We start from the raw sequence: 24,335 nt of genomic DNA, 5'->3' as shown, positions 1-24,335 counted from the left end.
CATTCCGGGAGATTATCTATAAAGTGGTTGTCTCTAAAGAATACGTTACTATTAAGTTATTGCACTGTCGAGTAGTGGAAGAGATTCCCGATTTTAACGTTGGTCCTAGATCGTTAACCACCTGGATAAGAAAAATTGCTTTCAAATTTAAGAAAAATCGTAACAGATTATTTTTGATGGAACGGCTTTCAGTTAAATTAAAAAGAACCAAATTTTTAGGTGAATACCACCAACACAAAGGAAAAAATTTATATGAACCTCTTTTTCTTAGTGAAACGTGGGTATTTAGTAAAGGTATTATAAACCACTTTATAAAAAAGAAATGGCAAAATTTACCAATTGTTTAATTGATGGGTTTAACCTAATGGCATTACATACGAAAAGTTACTAAAAAATATCACATTCTAAGTATTTTTGACTAGGAGTATTTCTACGACTATACCGTTTGGTCCATTTATCGTGTCGACTCGACTCCCGAAAATACGACAATAATTCGACTCCGCACACAAACACATGTGTAAGTGAAGGCAGCCTGCATTTGCGTATTCTACAAAATGCGATTCGTCTGGAAAACGCAACATTAGATTTCCTTGCAATTAAACATTCAATTAGCTCATAAACTGTGCAATAAAAAAATGTCCATAACAGTCATGTGTGTAGCCACCAACATCGCCACCTCCGCCATCCGTCCGCCAGCAGCAGCAGCGCGCGGCGGCGTCAGGGGCACATGGCATGTATACGTACCCGTGGCGCGTATCTCATTCATACTTTTGCATAGAAAGTAGTCATTTTGTATGTACGAGAGAGTCGAGTGTACACCGGCCACAAACAAGACAAACAGAGACAACGCGATTACGTTAACATGCAAACGCTGTCTCGTGTTCGAGAGAAATTCAGCGGGGCGAGGGAAGCCATTGTAGTTACCATATATCCAGTGTTCTCAAGTCAGCCGTGGAGTCAAGTCGAGCTTCCAACAAAGCTCAACTCAAACTAATTCCAAAATTTTGGAAAAAGCGGGAGCGCGGGGTGACGAGTGGTGAAAGCGACCATCAGCCGACCGTGGAAAAGCTCAAGGCCGAAAGCTGCTGCAGGAATCCATGGAACCGATTGGCGGTGGTGGGGGAAACCACGTGTCTAGGTACGCTGAAAAATGCATAGTCTGTTTATTCCAATGCAAACGATGATTGGTCGGCAGGCACACGCTGAATTTATTACTCGGATATGCGGCGTTTTTAACAAACTTTTGTGGAAAAACAACCTTATCTAAATTAGCTTCGTATTAGCCTCCAATTCTTGATTTGTCATGGAGACCCCATAACATTTTTTTGACTGAATTGCATGATAGCTGAGTTGCTATAAACTATCTTTACAAAATCTTGATCTAGTATTAAAAAAAAACTACACTTTTTCGACATGGTGCTAAATTAAGCTTTAAAGAACATGTGTAAAATGTCTTTTATTCAGTGTGTACAATCAGACTTATTATTCAATTCACAGAAAGGGGGTATAAATGATGCACAAAAGCGTGTTTCAACCCTTTGCTGTATTGATTAGATCTGTAACACTGTCATGTTCAAATTGTTGCAAAATAAGTCTTGATGAACGACCAAACCATTTGAGAAAAATAATCTTAGTAGTGGTGAAAGTGTGGATGGCGTCATAGATCACGTGATCCCCTCTGTGAGGTTTACTGTGACGATGATGATGACGTCACAGCCGCTGCTGCTGCTCTGTAGACTACACATTTTTAAATTCATTAAATAAAAATAAAGTGGCGGCATTGGAGGAGTTGATTTTCAAAATTACTTCAGACTTTTTGTTGTTGATGTTTTAGGTTAGAAATTTTGATATGTACGAATTTGCTACTTTCCTTTTCACATCAGAATGGCATTTCTGTCTATAACATGTTAATAATCGAAAGTAAAAATAAAATATGGATTCCCATAAGAAAATCGCGAAATTTTGGGTACCATGTGACGATTTCTTTGGCAACATTTTCTGGACGTCTTACCCTGGATCGGATCTGTTTCGGACTACACCGTTATTTGTTCAGTAAGTATTAAAGTTTTTCCAACCAATGCCGAGGCTTGTCGAGGATTTTCGAGGGACTGTCAGAGGCATACCGAAGTTTTTTTTTTGAAAAGCTAATGTTTCTGTATTATCTATTTTTTTTTATTTTTACTTCCCGAGCGTAAGCAAAGGAAGTATTGTAATCGAGTCCGTCGGCCGACTCTCTACTTTTACGTTTTCTCGATCTTTCATGACCCCTAGAAGACGAAGAAATAGGTCTCCCATTTCCGTCTGTCTGTCCGTCCGTCTGTCCGTCCGTCTGTCCGTCCGTCTGTCCGTCCGTCTGTCCGTCCGTCTGTCCGTCGGTCTGTCCGTCCGTCTGTCCGTCCGTCTGTCCGTCTGTTGTCCCGGATTTTTATTAGACAGATAATCTCCGAAAGTACTCGACCGATTGTTGTGAAATTTTGTACTTATATTAAGAATATCATGTAGATGGTAAAACGCTAACCAAAATTTGTCTAATCATCCCCACCACTAAAGCGATGACGTCACTTCAAAATTGTACATAGTAAATGGGTTTTCAATTGTATAAAATAACATAGTCCTACACATGTAGTTTACAACTCTGAATCGACTTTTCACCCGAAACGTCCAGATTTTTGGAAAAAAAATCAAAATTATGAAACAACATTTTGAAATTTAATTTTTAATGTGCTAACCAGAATGCTTTGAAATGTTGCAGATGTTTTAAGGCTATAAAGAGCATCATAAATCTTTAGTCAAAAAATATTTGCTTATCCCCTCCAAAAACTTGATGACGTCAGCTCAAAAGTTTGTGGAATAAATCATATCTAAAATGTACAAAATATGATGAGTCTGTACTTGTGATTTATCACTCCATTCATATTTTTTGGATTTGCATATACAGGGTGACTCAAAAAAATTAATGAATGCGTAAATATATTTTTTTGATTTAATCAGGAACTACAAAACCGAATGCTCTTAAATCTTGCAGATGTTTTAAGGTCATAAAGAGCAGAATGAATGTTTAGTCAAAATATATTTGCTTATCCCCTCCAAAAACTTGATGACGTCAGCTCGAAAGTTTGCCGAATAAATCATATCTAAAATGTACAAAATATGATGAGCCTGTACTTGTCATTTATCACTCCATTCATATTTTTTGGATTTGCATATACAGAGTGACTCAAAAAAATTAATGAATGCGTAAATATATTTTATTGATTTAATCAGGAACTACAAAACGGAATGCTCTGACATCTTGCAGATGTTTTAAGGTTATAAAGAGCATAATAAATGTTTAGTCAAAATATATTTGCTTATCCCCTCCAAAAACTTGATGACGTCAGCTCGAAAATTTGCCGAATAAATCCTATCTAGAGTATACAAAATATGATGAGTCTGTACTTGTAATTTATCATTCCATTCATATTTTTTGAATTTGAATATACCGGGTGACTAAAAAAAATGAAATCTACTGCGAAAAAAGAAACATAATAGACATGCAGTCGTCACGTTTCCGACAGCGAGGGAAGTACTGTCTAAACTCTTTAGACCAATTTTTTTACATTTCTATTGTCTTACTTAATCCTTGTATATTATATTAGTTATATTTAAAGGATCGAAATAACCATTCTCTACTTTTACATTTTCTCGTTCTTTCATGACCCCTAGAAGACGAAGAAATAGGTCTTCCGTTTCCGTCTGTCTGTCCGTCTGTCCGTCTGTCTGCCGTCCCGGATTTTTATTAGACATATAATCTCCGAAAGTACTGGACCGATTGTTGTGAAATTTTGTTTTTATATTAGGAATATCATGTAGATGGTAAAACGCTAACCAAAATTTATCTAATCATCCCCACGACTGATGCAATGACGTCAGTTCAAAATTGTACATATCAAATGGGTTTTAAATTGCATAAAATAGCATAGTCCTAAACATGTAGTTTATGACCTCCAGATTTTTGGAAAAAAAATCAAAATTATGAAACAACATTTTTCAATTTAATTTTGAATCTGCTAAACCAAATGCTTTGAAATCTTGCAAATGTTTTAAGGTTATAAAATGCATAATAAATTTTGAGTCAAAATATATTTGCTTATCCCCTCCAAAAAATTGATGACGTCAGCTCAAAAGTTTGCCAAATAAATCCTATCTAAAATATACAAAATATGATGCGTCTGTAGTAGTGATTTATCATCCCATTAATATTTTTTGGATTTGCGTATACAGGGTGACTCAAAAAAATAGCATTGTATTTCAGAAGCGAGGGAAGTTGTGTCGAAACAACTTTCAACCAATTTTTCCTAGATGTGAATGATCTTCGATTTTATGTCATATGTTGGCATAAAATCTCGAGACAAATTTTTACATTGTTTTCATATTATAGATACCACGACGATCAACTATAGTTGATTTAATGTCGCATCTAATATAGTAAATATACAGGGTGGGTAATTAAAGCCCGCGTTTCTTGATATAATTCTCACTAATTATTCTAACTAAAAAAAAATTAGAAACTAAAGTTGTCCGGTTTTTTGAGCAGCATACATAAAATTATTTTCAACTATACAAACACTCAACTTAATATTTTTTGAGTAGAACATCCTATATATAATACATATTTTCATTCTTCTCCTCCTGGGTTTTAAGTATGTACTCGGTTTTTGAAATTCCGATGTGACGTCACATTATTCCAATTTTCTTGAAATTTTTTAGTTCTCAAAAAAACGAAGTAGGTTTAAAATTCTAAACATTACAATTTTCAGATGTCGATATTTTAGTTTTTTCAAATACTCCTAGTTTTTTTCTCATTCTTTTTTGTTAAGTATTAAGCGCGCTGTCTTCGATATCTCATTAATTAGGTACTACAGACAGAAAAAAGTCAAAAATTTGTACGCTTCTTTGATGACCTCACTCTAAAATTGTTTTTAACTATATAGAATGCTCGACTTTTAAGGCCTAATCCACACCTTAATTTTATAATGAAACATCCTATATATTATTACATTTTTTTTATGAAACCCTTCCCAGGCTATCTAACTGCAGTTTATTTTTGAAATTTTCACAATAGGGTGATTTTTAAAATTTGTGTATAATAATTTGTGGAAAGATAAATAAAGTACACGTTTTGTTGTGGTATCAATTTTATCAATTCGAATTTTAATATACATAGTGTTTATAAAAATTCTAAAACTTTACTATCTTTCAATATCGATATTTTCAGTTTTTGCAAATAGAGTACCCAATATTTTATTACTGTATCTCATTTTATTTTTCTTATTCTCATTCTTCTAATATGTTTAATAAGAAAAAAAAACACAAAATAGAATAAGGTGCAGTAACAATATACTGGGTGTTACTTTGAAAACACTGAAATATCCAGATTCAAAAACTGTAGTCCTACCTAGTTATTTTTTTTTATAAGCACTCTGTACACAAAAATTTAATTTCAATTAAGTATACCATAACAAAGCGCGAACTTTTATTTATTTTCCACAAAATATTGTAACAGACATTTTAAAAATTTATGTGAAAATAAAAACAAAAAATTTGGAATAACGGGCCAACACCGCATCGAAATTTCTAAGTTGTGTTACGACTTAAAAACAAAACACTCTGTATAATCAAAAATAATTTTAGAACATAATTCTCAAAAAACCGTATAACATTACTCTTTGACTTTTTTCTATTTCTAATAATAAATTATATATCCATAAACGCGCGGTTAGTGACTCACCCTGTACAACGTTCATAGCTTCTTCAATTTTCACATTTTTAGGAAGCATGCGGACGTATCGAAAAAAGAAAACAAAAAGTAGAGTAAGATGCAATAATACAATAAGTACAGATTGTTCCGTTTGAGAAAACTGTAATATCGATATTTGAATTTGTGATGATTTAGTTAGTTTTACTGTGAACACTCTGTATAATAATTTACCCGTCCGTAAAATATATATTGTAATACAGATCATAAAAATTATACTATTACGATTTTTTTAAAACTTTTACATTACTAACGAAATTGGTCGAAGGTTATTTCGACAGAGCTTCCCTCGCCTCTGAGGTATAGCCCAGCAAATCCGGTTTCTTTGAAAATTTATATCTACAATGTAATTTTGCAACATTTGATTTGTGATGACCTCTGTACCATGCCCGACCATTTTCGCAATCGAAAAATCTTCATGTTCATCGTTGCTTATGAAAGGTTACTACACAGTTTATATTTTTCGCTAAATTGTTAACGTCTAGGAAAAAAAAATAAGGCGGATTCATAGACCATAAGTACAAAACTATGTAATTTCATCAGATTTAAAAGGCGTTCTGTAAATATTCTGCAATTTCAACAAAATTATTGAAGCCTATGTTCTGGTGAAATTTATCCTAAGAACTCTATAAAAACACACTTCATTAGTGTATAAAAAATGACGACGAGGATGGGATTCGAACCCACGCGGACAGACACACGGAAACAGGAGATCTATTTTTTCGTACTCTACGGGTCATGAAACGACGAGAAAACATGAAAGTGGCTAATTTTTCTCCATATGTGCTTATTCAAAATTAAGAAAAGATATCTTCTGTTTTAAAAAAATTCTCCTTAAGATATTTACACTTCTTATATTGTTATTTGATTACGATTTTGTTTTTCTTGATGTTTATTAGGAAAATTATGACAAATTTCTCAAAAGTAGTACAAATATTGGAAAATTTATGTAGAATTTTCTAGTAACAAATTTTTCGATAGATTGATATTGTCGAATTTTTAAGTTTTAAATTTTTCCAAATATAGTCATGGTTTTGGAATAGTGAACATTGAGCGATATTTACTGTACTCTCAACAAATTTCTACATTTCTAAAAAAAATTAAAGTCACCAAGTCCAAACTATTATTCATGCATAACTGTAATTTTATTTATGACTTAAATACACCCATTCTACGTCCGTAATACCGTTCAAATGCGCCTATAATTTTAAAACTGTACGTTATAGAACGATATCATTTAATAACTACAATATGTGTGTTATCGTGTAGGTAATAACTGTTCCACGGTAAAACCCAATGTGACGTGGCCGGGTTATACGATGTTAAATAATAATAAAACCCCCAATAACCCCACATCTAAAATCCGTAAACTTAGATTAACCCCACATTCGAGCATCCCCCGTGACGTCATAAGTGCGTAGAGCTAGCGTAGAGAGTAAGGATGAAACGTGACCCAATTTTCGGCGGGTAATTTAAATTCCGCGACGTGACCGACATACCATTAGAAAATGTACGCCCCGACAATATAAAAAATAATACCAAAAGCGGCGTGAATATTCATAAGACGGTATGCCAGCTTGTAAACGTAATTAAGAAGTTGTAAATAATTATTTCCACATTAGATTACTTGAGAAATATCGCCGCCACCTTATCGACACGGATTAATCTCAGCTTAATGTCGGCCGCCATATTTCAACCCTATACATTAATAAATATTTTGACAGTTTTTATGGGCCACTTAATAAATATAAATAAAAAACCTCATGCAAAGCTTTTTATGGGGTACAGCACGTCAGAGTGTCGCAGCGGAACAAGAAGCTAGCAAACACGACAAAATGTACACGTGGTGTAATATTTCATACAGTTTTTATTATATTTCGCATGTATTTCGCCAAAAACGATCTTGGAAGGTTTTATCTCACGGTAACTGTGTAATTTATGCGGTAAAAATATTTTCATCTAGGTTTTTTCAGAAATTAACAAATAACCCTGTTTAAAAATGGGGTACACTTTGTATGTTCCAACAAATGTAAGAATATTTCGATTTTGAATTTTAAAGGCTTAGTGTAAACTTCAGAATAAAAATATGCTATGTCCATCAAAATCTTCTCAAATCAGAAGCAAATTTACATTGTTTATGCCGTATTTTTAAAACAGTACTGTAAAAAATCAAATTTCAAAATATATACTGCAGTTTTTTGCTTTTTGAGAGATCTGAAACAACAAAATTTGCGTCCAAACTTTGATAATCCTTTCACACGTTTAAAAACTACTTTAGTGGGCATATATTGGGTTATAAAAATCACTGAGCTAATGATTCGTTGAAAAATATCTTAGTTACCCATATTAATTTAATTAATTCGAAAATTTATAAAATTTGACTTTACGAATTAACTATATTTAATCAATAAAACAAATTGCCTCATGTGAATTGTTAACGGCTGCTTTGTTATCGAGGACTAGATTCTGCATCGACATAAACACATTTTTCCAAGAAACCATAAACTCAAAACGGGAAGCGAAGACGGCCTACGATTAGAATAATTTACAATGTTTCTACTTGTTTGATAACTTATCCAATTTTTAAATTATAAAATTAAAACAACTGTTTGACCTGAGATTGTCTCGTCTGTGAAGTTAACGCGTTATCCCTTGACACAACAGTGACACTGATAATAGAAGTTATTACTAACCTACTTATTATAGGTCCAAACAACAAGACGTATTAAACAATGAAATATATAATAATAAACAAAATCGAGGTAGATTCATAAACCACAAGTACTGAAGTGTTATTATTTCAGAAAATTTGGATACTCTTAATTAAGTAATGTAATGGGCGGACGTCATCAACTAGTTGACGGGAATATTAGACAGATTTGGTTACTGTTTTACACGATATCCCTAAAATACGTATAAAATTCGTCGGATGGATCCTAATAAAATGCATTGTTAGCTTACATTCGGGAAGCAAAAATAAAGTAAAATGACACTTTAGAGAGATTTGCGTGATTTTTCCCATGGCTTATATTTCAGAAAGAACTTTTTTTTATTTTTCACTTATCGATTTTTTCTCAAAATTCAAGTTTATGATTTGCTATATATTCTAGAATTGTGTAGTGAAGTAAATGGAGTCCAACTGAGGACATTAATGTGAACTGAAAATAGACAATTTAACAAAAAAGAAGAAAAAACATGGTATTTTACTTCATTTTAATTATTGCATGTTGAATTTTCATATTTTTTTGCAAAACAATAGTGTCCCCCCCCCCCCAATAAAAAAAATCTAATAATTGAATTAAATTCATATTTATATATATATAACTTCAAAATTTTTCCGTGGCTGTGACCGTCTGACAAATTTGGAACCCTACGTTGTGTTTTTGAAAAATGGCGGGATGCGTTGGGTGGACTCCAAGGTTGGAAAAGTACCGCTAAACAAAACACAAAATTTGTGGAGGACACAAAATTATGTATTCCTCCACTGCCAATAAAAGAAAAAAAAAAGCTGCGATTAAGTTGCGCAGGTTGAAGACCTTCTTAATGCTCAGCTCAAAAAAAAAAACTTTGAATGACTTTGAATGAAAGCAAATTAAACGTTCTGAATATATCCAAAAATTTGAAAATTGCAAATTTAATAAAAACGAAGAAAAATCTGAATTAAAGTAACTGGATGCAAATACACAAGTTATTACGGACGTGTGGCGGCAAATTTAAAATTATGGCAGTCAACAAAAGAACAAATGACGAACAACCCAGGCCGTTACGGTCGAAAACTCGTGGTTGGTCACGCTGACAGCGTCACGTCGTCCAGACCGTTCCCCTGACTTCTACCCAAAGCCTGCATCATTTGTGCAGATGGCAGCTCGACTAGGAACCGCACTCTCCGCTTCAGCCACGTATTTCGGTGTTATTTAACCTCAATTCCATTTTAAATGTTGAAGTTCTATGACTCTGATATTAAAGACAACTGAACAAGTGTTAAAGCTTCAAAAAGGGCAATAAACAACATTTAAATTCGCCATATACTTTTGTGAAATTTTAAACGCCAAATAATTCTTATTTGAGATGAATGTTGGACATCAGATAATTTATGTGATGGAAACATTCAACAACAAAATATTTACAAAACAAAAAAACTAGCAAGGATTTATAAAAACAAAAGATCTGGTGTGAAATAAACTTTTGCAGATAAAATATTACGTGAGGTTAGAAACTCCAGAGCATGAAAATTTACGTCCAATTAAACTTACACAACAAAGACAATTACTGAGGTTAAAATCGTGAGATAGAGAACTACTTGTATGAGGTGAAAAATTACAAAGCTAACAAATTTATATGAGATTAATATTTGCCAATATTTTATCAATGATTCAAACACAGAGTTTACATTATGTTAAATTATGTCTTGATCCAAGTGATTGGTTACTTAAAATAATTAGCTTTGAGAATTTATAATATCCTGAATTGCTTACCCCAAATAAAACACATAATAAATAAATACAAAAAACATCCAGTCAGCGTTGCGAGGAAAAAGCGTCTCGGTGATGTAATTTTTAACGTTGCGAGGAAATGCCTAGGTGATGTGATGATGATAACGATGATAATAACGATGATAACTGCCTAAGGGAAGAAATTATTTTAATCCCCCGCCATTTCAAGATATGATGAATTTTGTTAATTTAACTGTCGTTAATGAACTATTAGCAATCTTGTGTGAAGAATTAAGAAGTGTTATAATGTAACACTTACGTATTAGTATCCAGCAACTTATTCATAATTAGACAAAATCGAACGAGTCCTGAACTAAGTGAATTTCATGAAAACTCCTACCAAATGTCTGTTACATTGTGTTCGAACCAGTTAACGATTAAAATCCTAACATGAACTGTGAACAAACAATGAATTAAATTGACACGAGTTGGCGTCGTTAAAAAATTCACATGTTTCCCGATTAAAAAGCCGCAACAATTAGCTGCGCGTATTGGGGAAAACTGTGATGTAACCGTTACGATTAATTGTCGTTAAACTATTCTTCTTCCCTGTTATTAACTACCAAGCCAACTAATTTAACCTAGCTAACTTACAGCGTATTTTCTACCATGCTCCCACACACCATGCCGCCATCTTGTCTACTACTATCCCCCTCTAACTAAAAATCCCCTAACGAGCTACCAACTACCCCCAAGCGCTAACGTGCACATGGTTGCCTATGTTTAACGATTTTTTTAATTGATTTTTTTCTCAAATTCAAATTATTCAATTAATTAATTTCAGTGCGAAAATTTCGATTCACAACACCTAATTCATTTTTGTGACTGTTACTACTTTCAGTTATTTTCCTATTGTTCGTTCAAAATAACATACTTCTACAGATGTGGTTTATCAACCTGTTTTGATTTTTAACCCCTATAGATTTTTGGAACATCCAACATGCTGTATTTTAAGAGTCCATGCATATCTTTATTATAACTTATAGAGGTTACCACTAAAAAATTAAATTCCGAAAATATTTTTTTTTAATTTCTCGGAAAAGCTATATTTGTTCAACTGCCTTTAACAGGCGAGAGAAACTCTGTCTAAATAACGTTAGATCAGTTTATAATAAGGTTGATTTTACCTCTGTTTGTTCGTCAGATGGCGCGTTTTATTAAATATTTGGTCTCCAAATCTACAAAACTGATTATTATGTACTTCTGGATGGACTTTAAAATTATCGCATACTTACATGATTAAATGTTAACCAAAATTCATCCCCAGTAGCAATATAACGCCATCTCAAAATGTTGCTAGGTAAATTCTATTTAATTAAATTTTATAAAATGATATGCCTCCATACTTGTGGTCTATTAAACCCCCTCAGTTTTTAAGTTCGACATCTTGATTTTTGAAAAAATAGAATTTGGAAAAAGCGAATAAAAATTGTTATGTTTATTCCCGTAAAAATTGACTCTATATCACGTTTTTTAGTGTCGACAAGGTTAAAAATAGAAAAGAGAAGGAATAATGCAATGGAGACATTAAAGAAATAGAAAATGGAAACATGATATGAAGAGTGCAAAAAGAAGAAACTCGACGGTATTGCAGAAAGCGAATATGTACATAGAAACTTGATAAAAAAAACAATAAATTAATATAGAAGATCAATGGGATGAAATAGAGAAGAGATTAATAACGGCAAAAGAGAAAATGTTAAATAAGCAGAAACCTACCAAGAAAAAAAGACATGACATAGAAAGGAACTATTACGGGTGATATACCTACAATCAGAACATCTGAGGACAAAATAAGATATCATGAAAAAAAAATACACAAAAAGACTTTGTAGAGGAAAAAAATAACAATTACAAAAAGAAAAAGGTAAAAGAACGGATATAGACCGAAAACAATATATACTTACTAAAGATGCTAACCTAATTAAAAACATTATTGCCAAAATCTATTGAATGAAGGAATAATAAAAAACAAACAACCGCCTGAAGAAACATGTATAAAGCAAAATATAAATTCCGAAGACATACAAACAGAAGGAAGAAGAGATAACTGAAGTGATAGTTTGTCCCTGAACCTTGACTTATTTAATTCGCTGTATTTCAAAAATTTTAGAACAATCATAAGAAAATTCTTTCACAGCAAAAGAAATTAGGAGAAATGAGTTGTTTTTCCAGGAAATGGAGCCTGCTAAGTATTAAGAACATAAACATTGTTGACAACCAATCTTCGCAAACTTTTAATGATACTAGGCCAGGGCCGATAATTTTTGAGACGAAAAAAATTTAGAACAGGATGATACCCATTGCAAAAGAATGAAAATATAACAAAAATAAAAGGGATGAGCTTTTAAGAGTAGAAAACGGTTTATTACGATTTCCGGCAGATCTCCCACAAAAAAAAATAGTTTTTTAACGAAATTTGGTGAAAACTTACCTATTTATGTCCCAAACTCACTGTAATTTTTTTAATTCAAAATATTTATTTTTCCCCTTATTTTGATTTAATATCGATTACCCTAATTTTTTTTTCAAAATATCTGCTTTAAAAAAAAATGGGTGTGCTTTTTCTTAATTGAAATCTCTACTTTCTGATGGTGTAAAAAAATATACATTACTGTGGCAAATTTTCACAGGAAATGCAATAAACGAAAAAACTCGAATTCAAAATTTTCATCATCATGTAAAATTTTGAGCTATTTATTAAAATTTACACTTTAATTACTTGAAAAAAGTAAAATTCCACGTTACATTAATAAACTAAAAAGAAATTGCAAATCCATGAACCAAACAAAAAATTTTGTCCAAAAAATTAAAACAAAATTTTTGGGTGGGTCACCCTTATCACTTAGGGGTATAAAAAATAGTTTACGACCTATTCTCAGACCTACCGAATACACACAAAAAATTTCATAAAAATCGGTTAAGCCGTTTTGAAGGACTTTGGTTACAAACACCGTGACACCAGAATTTTATACATACTTTATATTACATAATGAATTTACGATGTTTTTTATTCCTTTTCAACAATGCAGAAATGCAACGATATTTTTGAAGGATTCATATTTGAAACTGGTGGACGTGAAAATGAGATCTTTTACATTTCCAGAACCTGAAGAAAATAAATGTCATAATTATTTGAATTCAATTGATTCAAAAGCACTAAAAATCAATATCTTGAACCAAAACTATGACACTTTTATAAGTATCTCTGTCAGTTTCTATTGAGGCCTTAATTATAGGTCAATTCGTCACGATTCTCTTCAAGTAACTCAGCCTGGACGTATATTTTTATAAACGATGTTGTTCATTCTTCTGATGGGCTAAAATTTTCCGTAGGCCATTCAGGTATATAAGTTATCTTAAAATAGCAATAAATAGGCACATACGTATATAATTTAAAAATTATCCTACAACTTATTTGGTTGTTAATTATAGTAGTATATTTCGATGTGCAATATTTTAGTTTATCAATGTAGCATGAAATCTTACAAAAATGTACCATTTTAAACGTGTTCTAGGTTTAGAAGAATAAAAAAATCATCACATTTGAGATAGGGTGGGCGGGCGGGGTTTTATATTTTGCCTTCTTTTCTTAATATACATTGTATTCTTTGAACAACACGATACTCAAAAACATGTTTTTAATTACTTGTAAAGAAATAAGTATTTTATAGTTAAGCTCCGCCCCTCCCTTGGTTCACGGCAAAAAAAATAATCACAATTCAGATAGGGCGGGTGGGCGGGCTTACATTTTGTCTTTTTGTTTTAATATATGTAGGCTTCTTTTCACAAGATGAAACTTAAAACATGTTTAAAAAATAAAATTTGTTTAAGTAAATATCGATTTTTCAATTTATTTCCGCCCTATAATTGCAAAATTCATATTTCCTTGCAAATTGTACCATCTTAACCATGTTATAAGTTTCTTGTTATGGAAAGATGGCTATCTATATTAAGAAAAGAAAAGGCAAAATATAACCCCTGCCCCCCGCCCCATCTCAATTCTGATGATTTTTTTTATTCGTTGTCAGACCGAGGGGCTGAGCGTAACAGGAAAGTCGATATTTCCCTATACAAATTTTCCATTTTAAACATATTTAAGTTTCATGTTGTGAAAAGAAGCCTACACATATTAAAACAAAAATGTATTCTTAAGTAATCGTTTTATACAAAATAAACTAAATGTATTAATTATTATAAAAGAAAACCAAAAGAGAAGCTCCACCCTTCGGTCTCGATCTCAATCGTGATGAATTTTTAATTCGTTGTCAGACCATCAATTAGCCCCACCCACCCACCCATTTTTTTTCTTAGAGGACATGTCATTTATCAAAATCAATTTCAATATCAATCAAATCAATATTTCTTATATCTGAAGAAAAAAAAGAGAGAACGGGTGGGTGGGTGGGCCTAAATTTAACTTTTTCCTACAGAATTTTTTATAAGTAAGCAGTAGCCCCACCCACTTACCCTCTCTTCATTGCAGTGATTACTCTTAATATTGCTCAGTCCTTTCTTGTTCTAAAGTGTAAATTTTAATAAATAGCTCCAAATTTTACATAATAATTACAAAACAAATTTTTGAATTCGAGTTTTTTAGTTTTTGGCATTTCCTGTGAAAATCTGCCATAGTAATGTATAATTTTTACACCATCAGAAAGTAGAGATTTGAACGAACAAAAACACACTGATTTTTTAAAAAAAACAGATATTTTGACGTGACAATTTTCGATTGAAAATTAGGGTGCTTTTTCGGTATTAAATCAAAATAAGGGGAAAAAATAAATATTATGAATAAAAAAAATTACAGTGAGTTTGGGACACAAATAGGTAAGTTTTCACCAAATTTCGTGAAAAAAAAAATGTTTTTGTGGGAGATTAAAATAAAAAACCAAAAACTCGGTTATTTGGATTTTTCGCATACATTTTGAGGTTATTTAAAAAAGTGTAAATACAAAAATTATAGATCTTTTTATTACCCTTAAAAGCTCACCCCCTTCCACTTTCCGACCTCAGATCGTTGGTAAATTATTTTACCAATGGGTATCATCCTGTTCTATTTTTTTTCACTTTTTACTATTTTCAAAAGCTTCGGCACTGGCCTGTGATGGATTACAACTTTTGAATCGTGGTTTGAAATACTGTTTGAGACCAATCTGTCCGAATCCAGAAGACATCATTACTAGAATAGAAACATCTATTCAGCGGCTTAATGAGCCTTCGAAACATTTTGTTCGACAGGCCAGTAAATAAGTATGTCACAATGAAAAATCTAAAAAAAAGGTGAAAAACTATAATATTTTTGAGAATTAGGACGTTATCAATTTACATTTTTCAATTTAATGGACAATTTTTCCAACAGCATGAAGGAAAGGTAATGGGCAATTCGTTCATGAGTCATTTTGAAAAAAAAAAGATTTTGTACCAAGAAATGTCGATTTTGCAATTAGGCTCCGCCCCATAATTGCAAAGTACACATTTCCTTGCAAAAATGTTCAATGTTTAAAGTTTCTTGTTGTGAAAAGATGGCTATGTATATTAAGAAAAAAAAGGCAAAATATAAGCCCGCCCACCCGCCCTATCGCAATTGTGATGATTTTTTTCTGCGTCGTGAATCAAGGCGGCGGAGCTTAACTGCAAAATGCTTATTTCTTTACGAGAAATTACTAAACAAACTCTACGATAAAGTCGAAATTCCTTAGCTCTGAAGGGGATGTGGATATTTTCCAGAAGGAAGTGGTCAAGTTCTTATTGTACACAAAAAAATGTCCTACATGAAGTGTTAGATCTAAGAGTTTTATTCAAATTCGATAATTGATATTTTGCACATTTCGTAGATTTAGTAATGTAACTCGTTATTTTGGAAATTTCGAATTTAACACTTTTAAATTTCACAAGTTTTTACAAGATTAATAGGGGCGAAATCACTTTTATCTTAACAAGTACTAGCCCCGCCCACCCACCCTTTACTTTCTTAGAGGGTATGTCATTTGCCAAAATCAGTCTTATCTTACCAAGTATTAGCCCCGCCCACCCGCCCTCTATTTTCTCAGAGGATATGTCATCTGCCAAAATAAGACATGTTAGCAAATATTAGCCCCGCCCACCTGCCCTTTGTTTCCTGAGAGTGTAGTACTTGCAAAGATAAGTCTTATTTTAGCAAATGATATATCCTCTGAAAAGAGAGAGGCGGGGCGGGTGGGCGGGGTTGGTACGTGCTCAGATTAAACTGATTTTGGCAAATCACATGTCTTCTGAGAAAATAGGGGTGGGTGGGCGGGGCTAGTACGTGCTCAGATAAAACTGATTTTGGCAGATGACATATTCTCTGAGAAAACAGGGGTGGGTGGGCGGGGCTAGTACTTGATAAGGTAAAACTTATTTTGGCAAATGACATATTCTCTGAGAAAAGAGGGGGGCGGGTGGGCTAGTAATTGTCACGATGAGACTGATTTTGATAAATGACATCCTTTAAGAAAATAAGGGTGGGTGGGCGTGCCTAGTACTTGCTAGATAAGATTGATTTTGGCAGATGACTTATTGTTCTCAGAAAATAAAGGCTGGTTGGGCGGAGCTAGTACTTGCCAAATAACCTACCCTCTAAGAAAATAAAAGGCGGGTGGGCTGGGCTAATATTTGCCAAAATAAGACTCATTTTGGCAAATTACGTACTCTTCCAAGAAAAGATACTAGGAATATTTTCCATGGATGTAAGGTATGTGGATGATATTTTTACCGTTTTTGACACAAGTAAACACAACATTCAAAATTTCGTCAAAGTCTTAAACAATAAATTCAACAGCATTAACTTCACTAATTATAGGAAAGATACTATTGCTAGATGATAGAGTAATTAATAAATTTAAATTTAAAAAATGGGTCGCTGAATCATCTTCTTTCCAAACAGAAGAGCAAGGGAAGACGTTTTTGGCCACAATCCCTTTTGCTCATTCAGGAACATGAGGGAAGGGTTGGAAACAAATTTCAGATGACTCAATATTAAGGTATAATCGGACAGTTTTCAAACTCTTCTCGAAAAGCCGAAAAATAAATTAGGGCTAATGAAAAGTTGTCATCAGAAAGAGTACCTACATACCTCACCCCAAATTCGAAACATTCGAAAAATCAGGCGATGCACAACATATTTTTTTTAATGATCACAGAATAGACGTAAATTGTTTAAAGTTAGTTAAAGCTGTCAATAATTGTAAATTTTTGAGTGTTCCCAAAACCCTAGAAATTTTTAAGAACAAAGATGATGTAATGAATTCAGATCACGGGCCCATCCGGAACTCGTCCCTTCACATTCTTGTGGAGTCGGAAAGGGGAAAGAGTGGTATAAATAGTTGGTAGGTTATGAATTAGTTTTTAGTATAGGTAATATGTGTATTATTTAAAAAAAATCCATTGAAATGAGATTAAAAATTAATCATCAACAAACTATAAAAAGACAGAATTTATAACACGGAGCGTAAAATATAGGAAGCGTGGTATGTTTGAAATTGATTTTTACTATTAAAAACGATGTTAAAATGTGATTTGCAAATTTTTAATCAGCATACAGTTCTCAATAAATGGATATTTTAATCTTATTTTGAATTAATTTACATACAAAAATATGGGCAAATTTTTACAATAAACTTTGTAATAAAATTGCTGAAATTATTTGCACAGAATTTCATTTAGCCGATATTTATTACAAACTGGACCGTATTAAACTGAAATGGTTTTGTTCTTAACAGAAACAATGTATTAATTTAACGGAAGATAAAATAATAAATAAATACTGCAAAGTCGAGTCCAGGAGGTAAAAATCAGATTGAAATCAACCCCATAAACTGCGTAACAAATAAATTCCATTAACATAGAACGAACAGCGAAACTGTTATTCAGTAACATAAACAAAAAGTAAAATTTTGTCGTTTATTTCAGTGATTGAATTTATTTTCGAAAATCCGTCGATGCGTTCGCATTTTAATGTAATCCTCGTTAAAAATGTGGGCATATTTTATCTGTCGCGCCATCTGTGTGTTTCAATCACGCTAAAACAGTACAAGAATCGATCATGTCGCTCCGGCATCTGAAATGTAGAAACGAGTAGTAATAGGTTTTTTGAACAGCCCGTCCCAGAGCTCGCATTTTATAAATTGTTCCGCCGAAACGTGCAATTAGACAATCAGTCGGCTTAATATCGGGCCGCGATCTCATCATCGACAAGGGGGCGAAAGCGTGGCGGCGGCCCTCAGCCACCCCACAACGGGGAATTATAAATTGGTAGGGGATTTTTGACTTCAAACCACTACATTGTGGCTGACAGCTGTCACGTCGACGATAAAAACCTTAACGAAGTTGAATTTTTCGAAATTAGACATAGTCGAAGGGACAATAAAATTTTTATTACCGACCATCCTCTCCAAGAGCTCATCTCGAATTCGCCGTCCACCTATTCCGATTAAATCGCTCCGTTCCTTCCGGTTCGAACCATTTCGGTTATGAAAATGCCGGAAAACTCCGTCCCTTTATATCGCCGGAATTTTCCGGGAAGTCTGCATGTGTATATTGCGGATTTTCCGAATAAAAAACGAGGGGTGCATCGCAGAATTCGGGTTGGACCGGCTGGGGTTTGACAATACTCTAGTTAAGTGAGCTCGTAGCTCGGAGGCATCATTTCCATGACAAGGGTCTCCGAGGCGGGCACCCGGTGCCGATGTCTCTAACACCACATATTCGACTGAAACATCCAATATAAATCCTATACACCACAAACCGTTCCTTCAAGGGTGGCTGACTCACTTTTTATCCAAATACAAATTTAATTTCCACCCATCGTCAGCAAAAGGAGTGCGCGCCACATGGCGACTTCCTGATGCCGATGGATATTCTCCTATCTGCACCAGATGATTGTTAAAAAATCTTCATCTTAAAAAAACGAACTTCTTAGACGATTTGCTTCCATCCAGATATTATAAAATAACCGTACTTAATTTATAAACTTGGGAGATAAGGTGAATAGTCTATAAAAAAATCTGTTGATAGCGATTTCACTAAAATAAGGGCAAATTTTGGTTTTGTTATTTATTTATTATTATTATTATTTCAAACGTCGTAATTCTTTTTCCCTTTCCGACTACACTTCCTGGATTGTGGGCAACTTTGTAATAATTGAACTCCGAGAAATATCTGTTATTTCACTATGAGTAGTAAATTATGTTTATGGAAATTTTATGTTCAATGTTAGTCCATTAGCTTTCCTTCAAGAACAACTGCGTTTCCCTATTGTTCTACATCCGTAAAGTCTAATAAATAATATGTCTACCATATTTCGCATAAATTCTGTTTTATGTCTTGTTTGTTCTGGTTTTCATCTGATCCTTATATTTTTACTTGTTTTTCTGTTTTCTACAGATAGTTTTCGCTATTATTCATCAATTTAATAAAAAATCGAACACAAGACACTATTTCCTGCTACTTTTCAGATCAAATTTAATTTTCGATTATCCTTAACTGTTATTCTTCGAACGTCGTTTTTTAAGGTTTTCAAAATAAAATATTTTCGTTGTTTATCACATTCAGTCCATTCACGTGTCACTTATCTTCATCTTCATCCTTTGAAATATCTATTTCTGAAATTTCTGGGTAAAATTCTACGTCTAATCGCCCTCCCCTAATATTTTTCCTTTCATTATTATATTTTCTTAAAAGTAGGTCGATCACCCCCGCCAACAATTTGATGACGTCACCTGAAAATTTTGTATTGTAAATATTTTTAAATTGTATAAAATAAAATATTCTTGTGCATGTAGTTTATGAATTCGCCCTGAGTTTTACTCTCCATCAGGCGACTAGCTACTTTCATATTTTCTCGACGTTTCATGGTTCCAAGAGTAAAAAAGATGGTGTCTCGTTTTCGTCTGTCTGTCTTTCTGTCTTTCCTTCAAAATTATGTACTTTAAACATAATTTAAATTCATAAAATCATATACCCTCACACTTATGTTTTATAAAGCCGCCTTGTTTTTGTTTATTATTGTCATATTTTTTGTCAAAACAAAAACGGTTTACCCTATATTCTTAAGTAAATGTTAAAAATAAATTAATTATCAAAATCAAAACAACAAACAAAAATTATCCATACCAATTAATCTCAAAAAAATAAATGTAAGAATACAGTAATGTCGCGCTGGCCTATATTTAATAATACTAAAATAATAATAATAATTGTTCGGTATGTTTTGCTGCTTACAGCTTATTTAATTCATTAGTCGTCTTAATAAAGAACGTGGTAATAGTCGACTTTTTTTTAAGTATAAATATCGCATAATTGGAAAGAAATTAAAACAAATCGAATCGAAAAACTGGAAAACCCAAAAATTGTAATATCAAAAAATTGTAGATTGGTCAAAATTGTAAAGTCGAAAAATTGTAGCACCGAAAAAACAAAAAATTGAAAAATTAAAAATCGAAAAATTGAAAAATCCATAAATGAAAGTTTTAAAATGAAATAATTGAAAAATGTGAAAGTTCTAAAATCGTCAATTCAAAATAAATATGTAAATAAAAATTATAAGTATTATTACATATTTAAAATGAAAACTAGAAAAATTGAAACATTGAGAAACTCAAAAATCTGAAATTGAAAACATGAAAAATTCAAAAACCGAAAAATTGCAAATCGAAAAATTGAAAAATCCAAAAATTTACAAATTTCACATTGAAAAAAAATAGAAAAATTAGGACATTGAAAAAACATAAAATTGAAAAAAACAAAGAAAAGAGAAAACCGAAACGAAAAATTGATGGAATAAAGAATTGAAGAATTAAAAATTGAAAATTCCGGAAATTGAAAAACAATTGCAAAATATAGAAATTGAAACATCCAAAAGTTCAAAATCAGAAAAGTGAAAAATTTTAAAACGAAAACTCAAAGAGATGCATCTCATAAAATTGACGAAACAAAAAAATGAAGAACTGAAACTTTGGAAATCAAAAATGTGGAAGAAACGAAAAATTAAAAAATTGAGAAACTGAAAAATCTCAAATTGCAAAATCGAAAAATTAAGAAATGTAGAAGTTGAATAATCGAAAAATTGCGCATCGAAAAAACCAAACAGTGACAAATTTCACATTGAAAAAAATCAGAAAACCAGAGCACTGAAAAACCAAAAAATTGAAAAAATATAAAGCCTTAACGAAAAATTGCAAATTGAAAAATTAAAAAATGGAGAAAATGAAAAATGTAAAATTCAAAAAACGAGAAATTAAAAACTGTAAACGTTGAATAATCGAAAAATCCAAACAGTGCAAATTTCACATCGAAAAAAATTAGAAAATCAGAGCACTGAAAAACCAAAAAATTTAAAAAATAAAAAACCGAAACGAAAACTTGCAAATCGAAAAATTGAAGAAACGAAAACTTGAAAAATCTTTTGGAAAATCGAAAAATTGAAAACCGAGAAATTGCAAATCAAAAAATTGAACAATCCAAACAATAACAAATTTCACATTTAAAAAATTGAAAAATTAGAACACTGAAAAAACGCAAAATTGAAAAAACAGTAAACAGAAAACCGAAACGAAAAATTGATGAAATGAAGAATTGAAGAACTAAAATTAAAAATTCGTGAAACTGAAAAACAATTGCAAAATATAGAAATTGAAACATCCAAAAGTTGGAAAATCAGAAAAATGAAAAATTTAGAACGAAAAGATATGCATATCATAAAATTTAAGAAACAAAAAAAATAAAGAATAGAAAAATTGCAAATGAAAAGTGGAAGAAACGAAAATTTGAAAAATCCAAAAATTGACAAATTTCACTTTGAAGAAGTCAGAAAATCAGAACACCGAAAAACCAAAAAATTTAAAAAATAGATAATAAAAAACCGAACCGAAAATTGCAAATCAAAAATTGAAAAATCTGAAAACTGAAGAATTAAAATGGAAATTTCAAAATTGCAAAATCTAAAAATTAAAACATGCCAAAATTGGAATGATGGATATCTTGAAATTGAATAAACAAAAAAAAATGAAAAATTAAAAAACTGCAAATGAAAAATGAAAGAAACGAAAAATTGAAAAATCGAGAAACTTAATAATCTAAAACTGAAAAAACCAAAAATTAAAAAACCTAAAAGTTGAAAAATTGTAAGATTGAAAACCTGAAAACTGCAACTCGAAAAACAGACAAATCATACATTAAAAAATTAGAAAATCAGAACACTGAAAAATCAAAAAATTGAAAAAATGAAGAAAATAAAAAATCGAAACGAAAAATTTCGAATCGAAAAACTGAGAAATCCAAAAATTAACAAATTTCACATTGAGAAAACTAAAAGATTAGGACATTGAAAAAACACAAAATTGAAAAAACAAAGAAAACAGAAAACGAAAAATTGATGAAATGAAGAATTAAAAGTTGAAAATCGTGAAAATGAAAAACTATTGCAAAATGTAGAAACTGAAAGATCCAAAAATTGGAAAACCGAAAAAGTGGAAAATTTTTAAAAGGAAAACTCAAAAAGATGAATATCATAAAATTGAAGAAACAAGAAAAAATGGAGAATTGAAACACTGCAAATGAAAAGTGCAAGAAACGTAAATTAAAAAATCTAGAAACTGAAAAATCTAAAATTGAAAAAATGAAAAATTGAAAAGCGAATAATTGCAAATGGAAAAATTGAAAATTCCGAAAACTGACAAATTTCGCATTGAAAAAAATTGAAAAATTAGAACGCTGAGAAAACACAAAATTGAAAAACCAAAGAAAACCGAAACGAAAAATTGATGAAATGAAGAATTGAAGAATTAAAAATTAAAAATTCCTGAAATTGAAAAACAATTGTATAATATAGAAATTGAAACATCCAAAATTTGGAAAATCAGAAAAGTGAAAAATTTTCAAACCAAAACTCAAAGAGATGCATAACATAAAATTGAAGAAACAAAAAAAATGAAGCATTAAAAAATATTGCAAATAAAAAGTGGAAGAAACGAAAAATTAAAAAGTCGTGAAAGTGAAAAATCTAAAATCGAAAAAATGAAAATTTAAAAAATGTCAAAACTGAATAATCGAAAAATTCAAGAAATGAAAAATTGAAAAATCTGAAAATTGCAAAATCTAAAAATTAAGACATCCAAAATTTGGAAAATCCGAAAACTGAAAAGATTGATGCATATTATAAAATTGAAGAAACAAAAAAAAATGAAAAATTAAAAAGTTGCAAATGAAAAATGGAAGAAACGAAAAATTGAAAAATCGAGAAACTGAATATTCTAAAATTGACAAGCCGAAAAATTAAAAAACCTGAAAGTTGAAAAATCGAAAAATTGAAAACCTAAAAATTGCAAACCGAAAAACTGACAAATCACACATCAAAAAAAATTTAAAATCAGAACACTGAAAAACCAAAAAATTGAAAAAATAAAGAAAATAAAAAACCGAACCCAAAAACTGCAAATCGAAAAATTGAAGAAATGAAAAATTGAAAAATTTGAAAATTAAAACATCCAAAAGTTCGAAAATCGGAAAACTGAAAAGATGCATATCGTAAAATTGAAGAAACGCAAAGAAAATGAAAAATTAAAAAATTGAAAATGAAAAGGAAAATTTTAAATCGAGAAATTGACAAATCACACATAAAAAAATATTAGAAAATCAGAACACTAAAAAACCAAAAAATTAAAAAAAAATAAAGAAAATAAAAAACATAAACGGAAAACTGCAAATCGAAAACCTGAAAAATCTAAAAATTGAAGAATTATCTATATATATAAAAATGGATGTTGGTATATATATCTGTGATCGATAGACTCCGAAATCGTTTGACCGATCACCATGAAATTTGGCACATGTAAGTGGTTTTTCATGGAGAAGGTTTTTGTGGTATCCGCTTTGCTGTAACTAGCCACTAGATGGCGCTACAGCACATCAACTTCTACACCGTTCAACCGATTCTCATAAAAATTGGTACACGTTGGCATTTGACTATGGAGAATATTTTCGCCCTATCCATTTTGCTGTAACTCGCCACTAGATGGCGCTGCAAC

General features: G+C 31.6%; 1 long non-coding RNA gene across 1 annotated transcript in view; it reads left to right on the top strand.

Moving 5' to 3' along the window:
- The first annotated feature begins 944 nt into the window (after nt 1–944).
- Nucleotides 945–24,335, top strand: part of LOC135130211 (uncharacterized) — a 198,672-nt gene continuing 175,281 nt past the window's right edge. Inside the window, exon 1 of the long non-coding RNA XR_010280709.1 lies at nt 945–1,138. This is a non-coding gene — a long non-coding RNA (uncharacterized LOC135130211). The remainder of the gene's footprint in view (nt 1,139–24,335) is intronic.

This window comes from Zophobas morio, unplaced genomic scaffold (genome assembly GCF_036711695.1).
Source record: "Zophobas morio isolate AGI-343-1 ecotype UQ-CSIRO unplaced genomic scaffold, CSIRO_AGI_Zmor_V1 ptg000017l, whole genome shotgun sequence".
Classification (NCBI taxonomy): domain Eukaryota; kingdom Metazoa; phylum Arthropoda; class Insecta; order Coleoptera; family Tenebrionidae; genus Zophobas; species Zophobas morio.
This window is presented reverse-complemented; position numbering and strand designations above follow the sequence as displayed.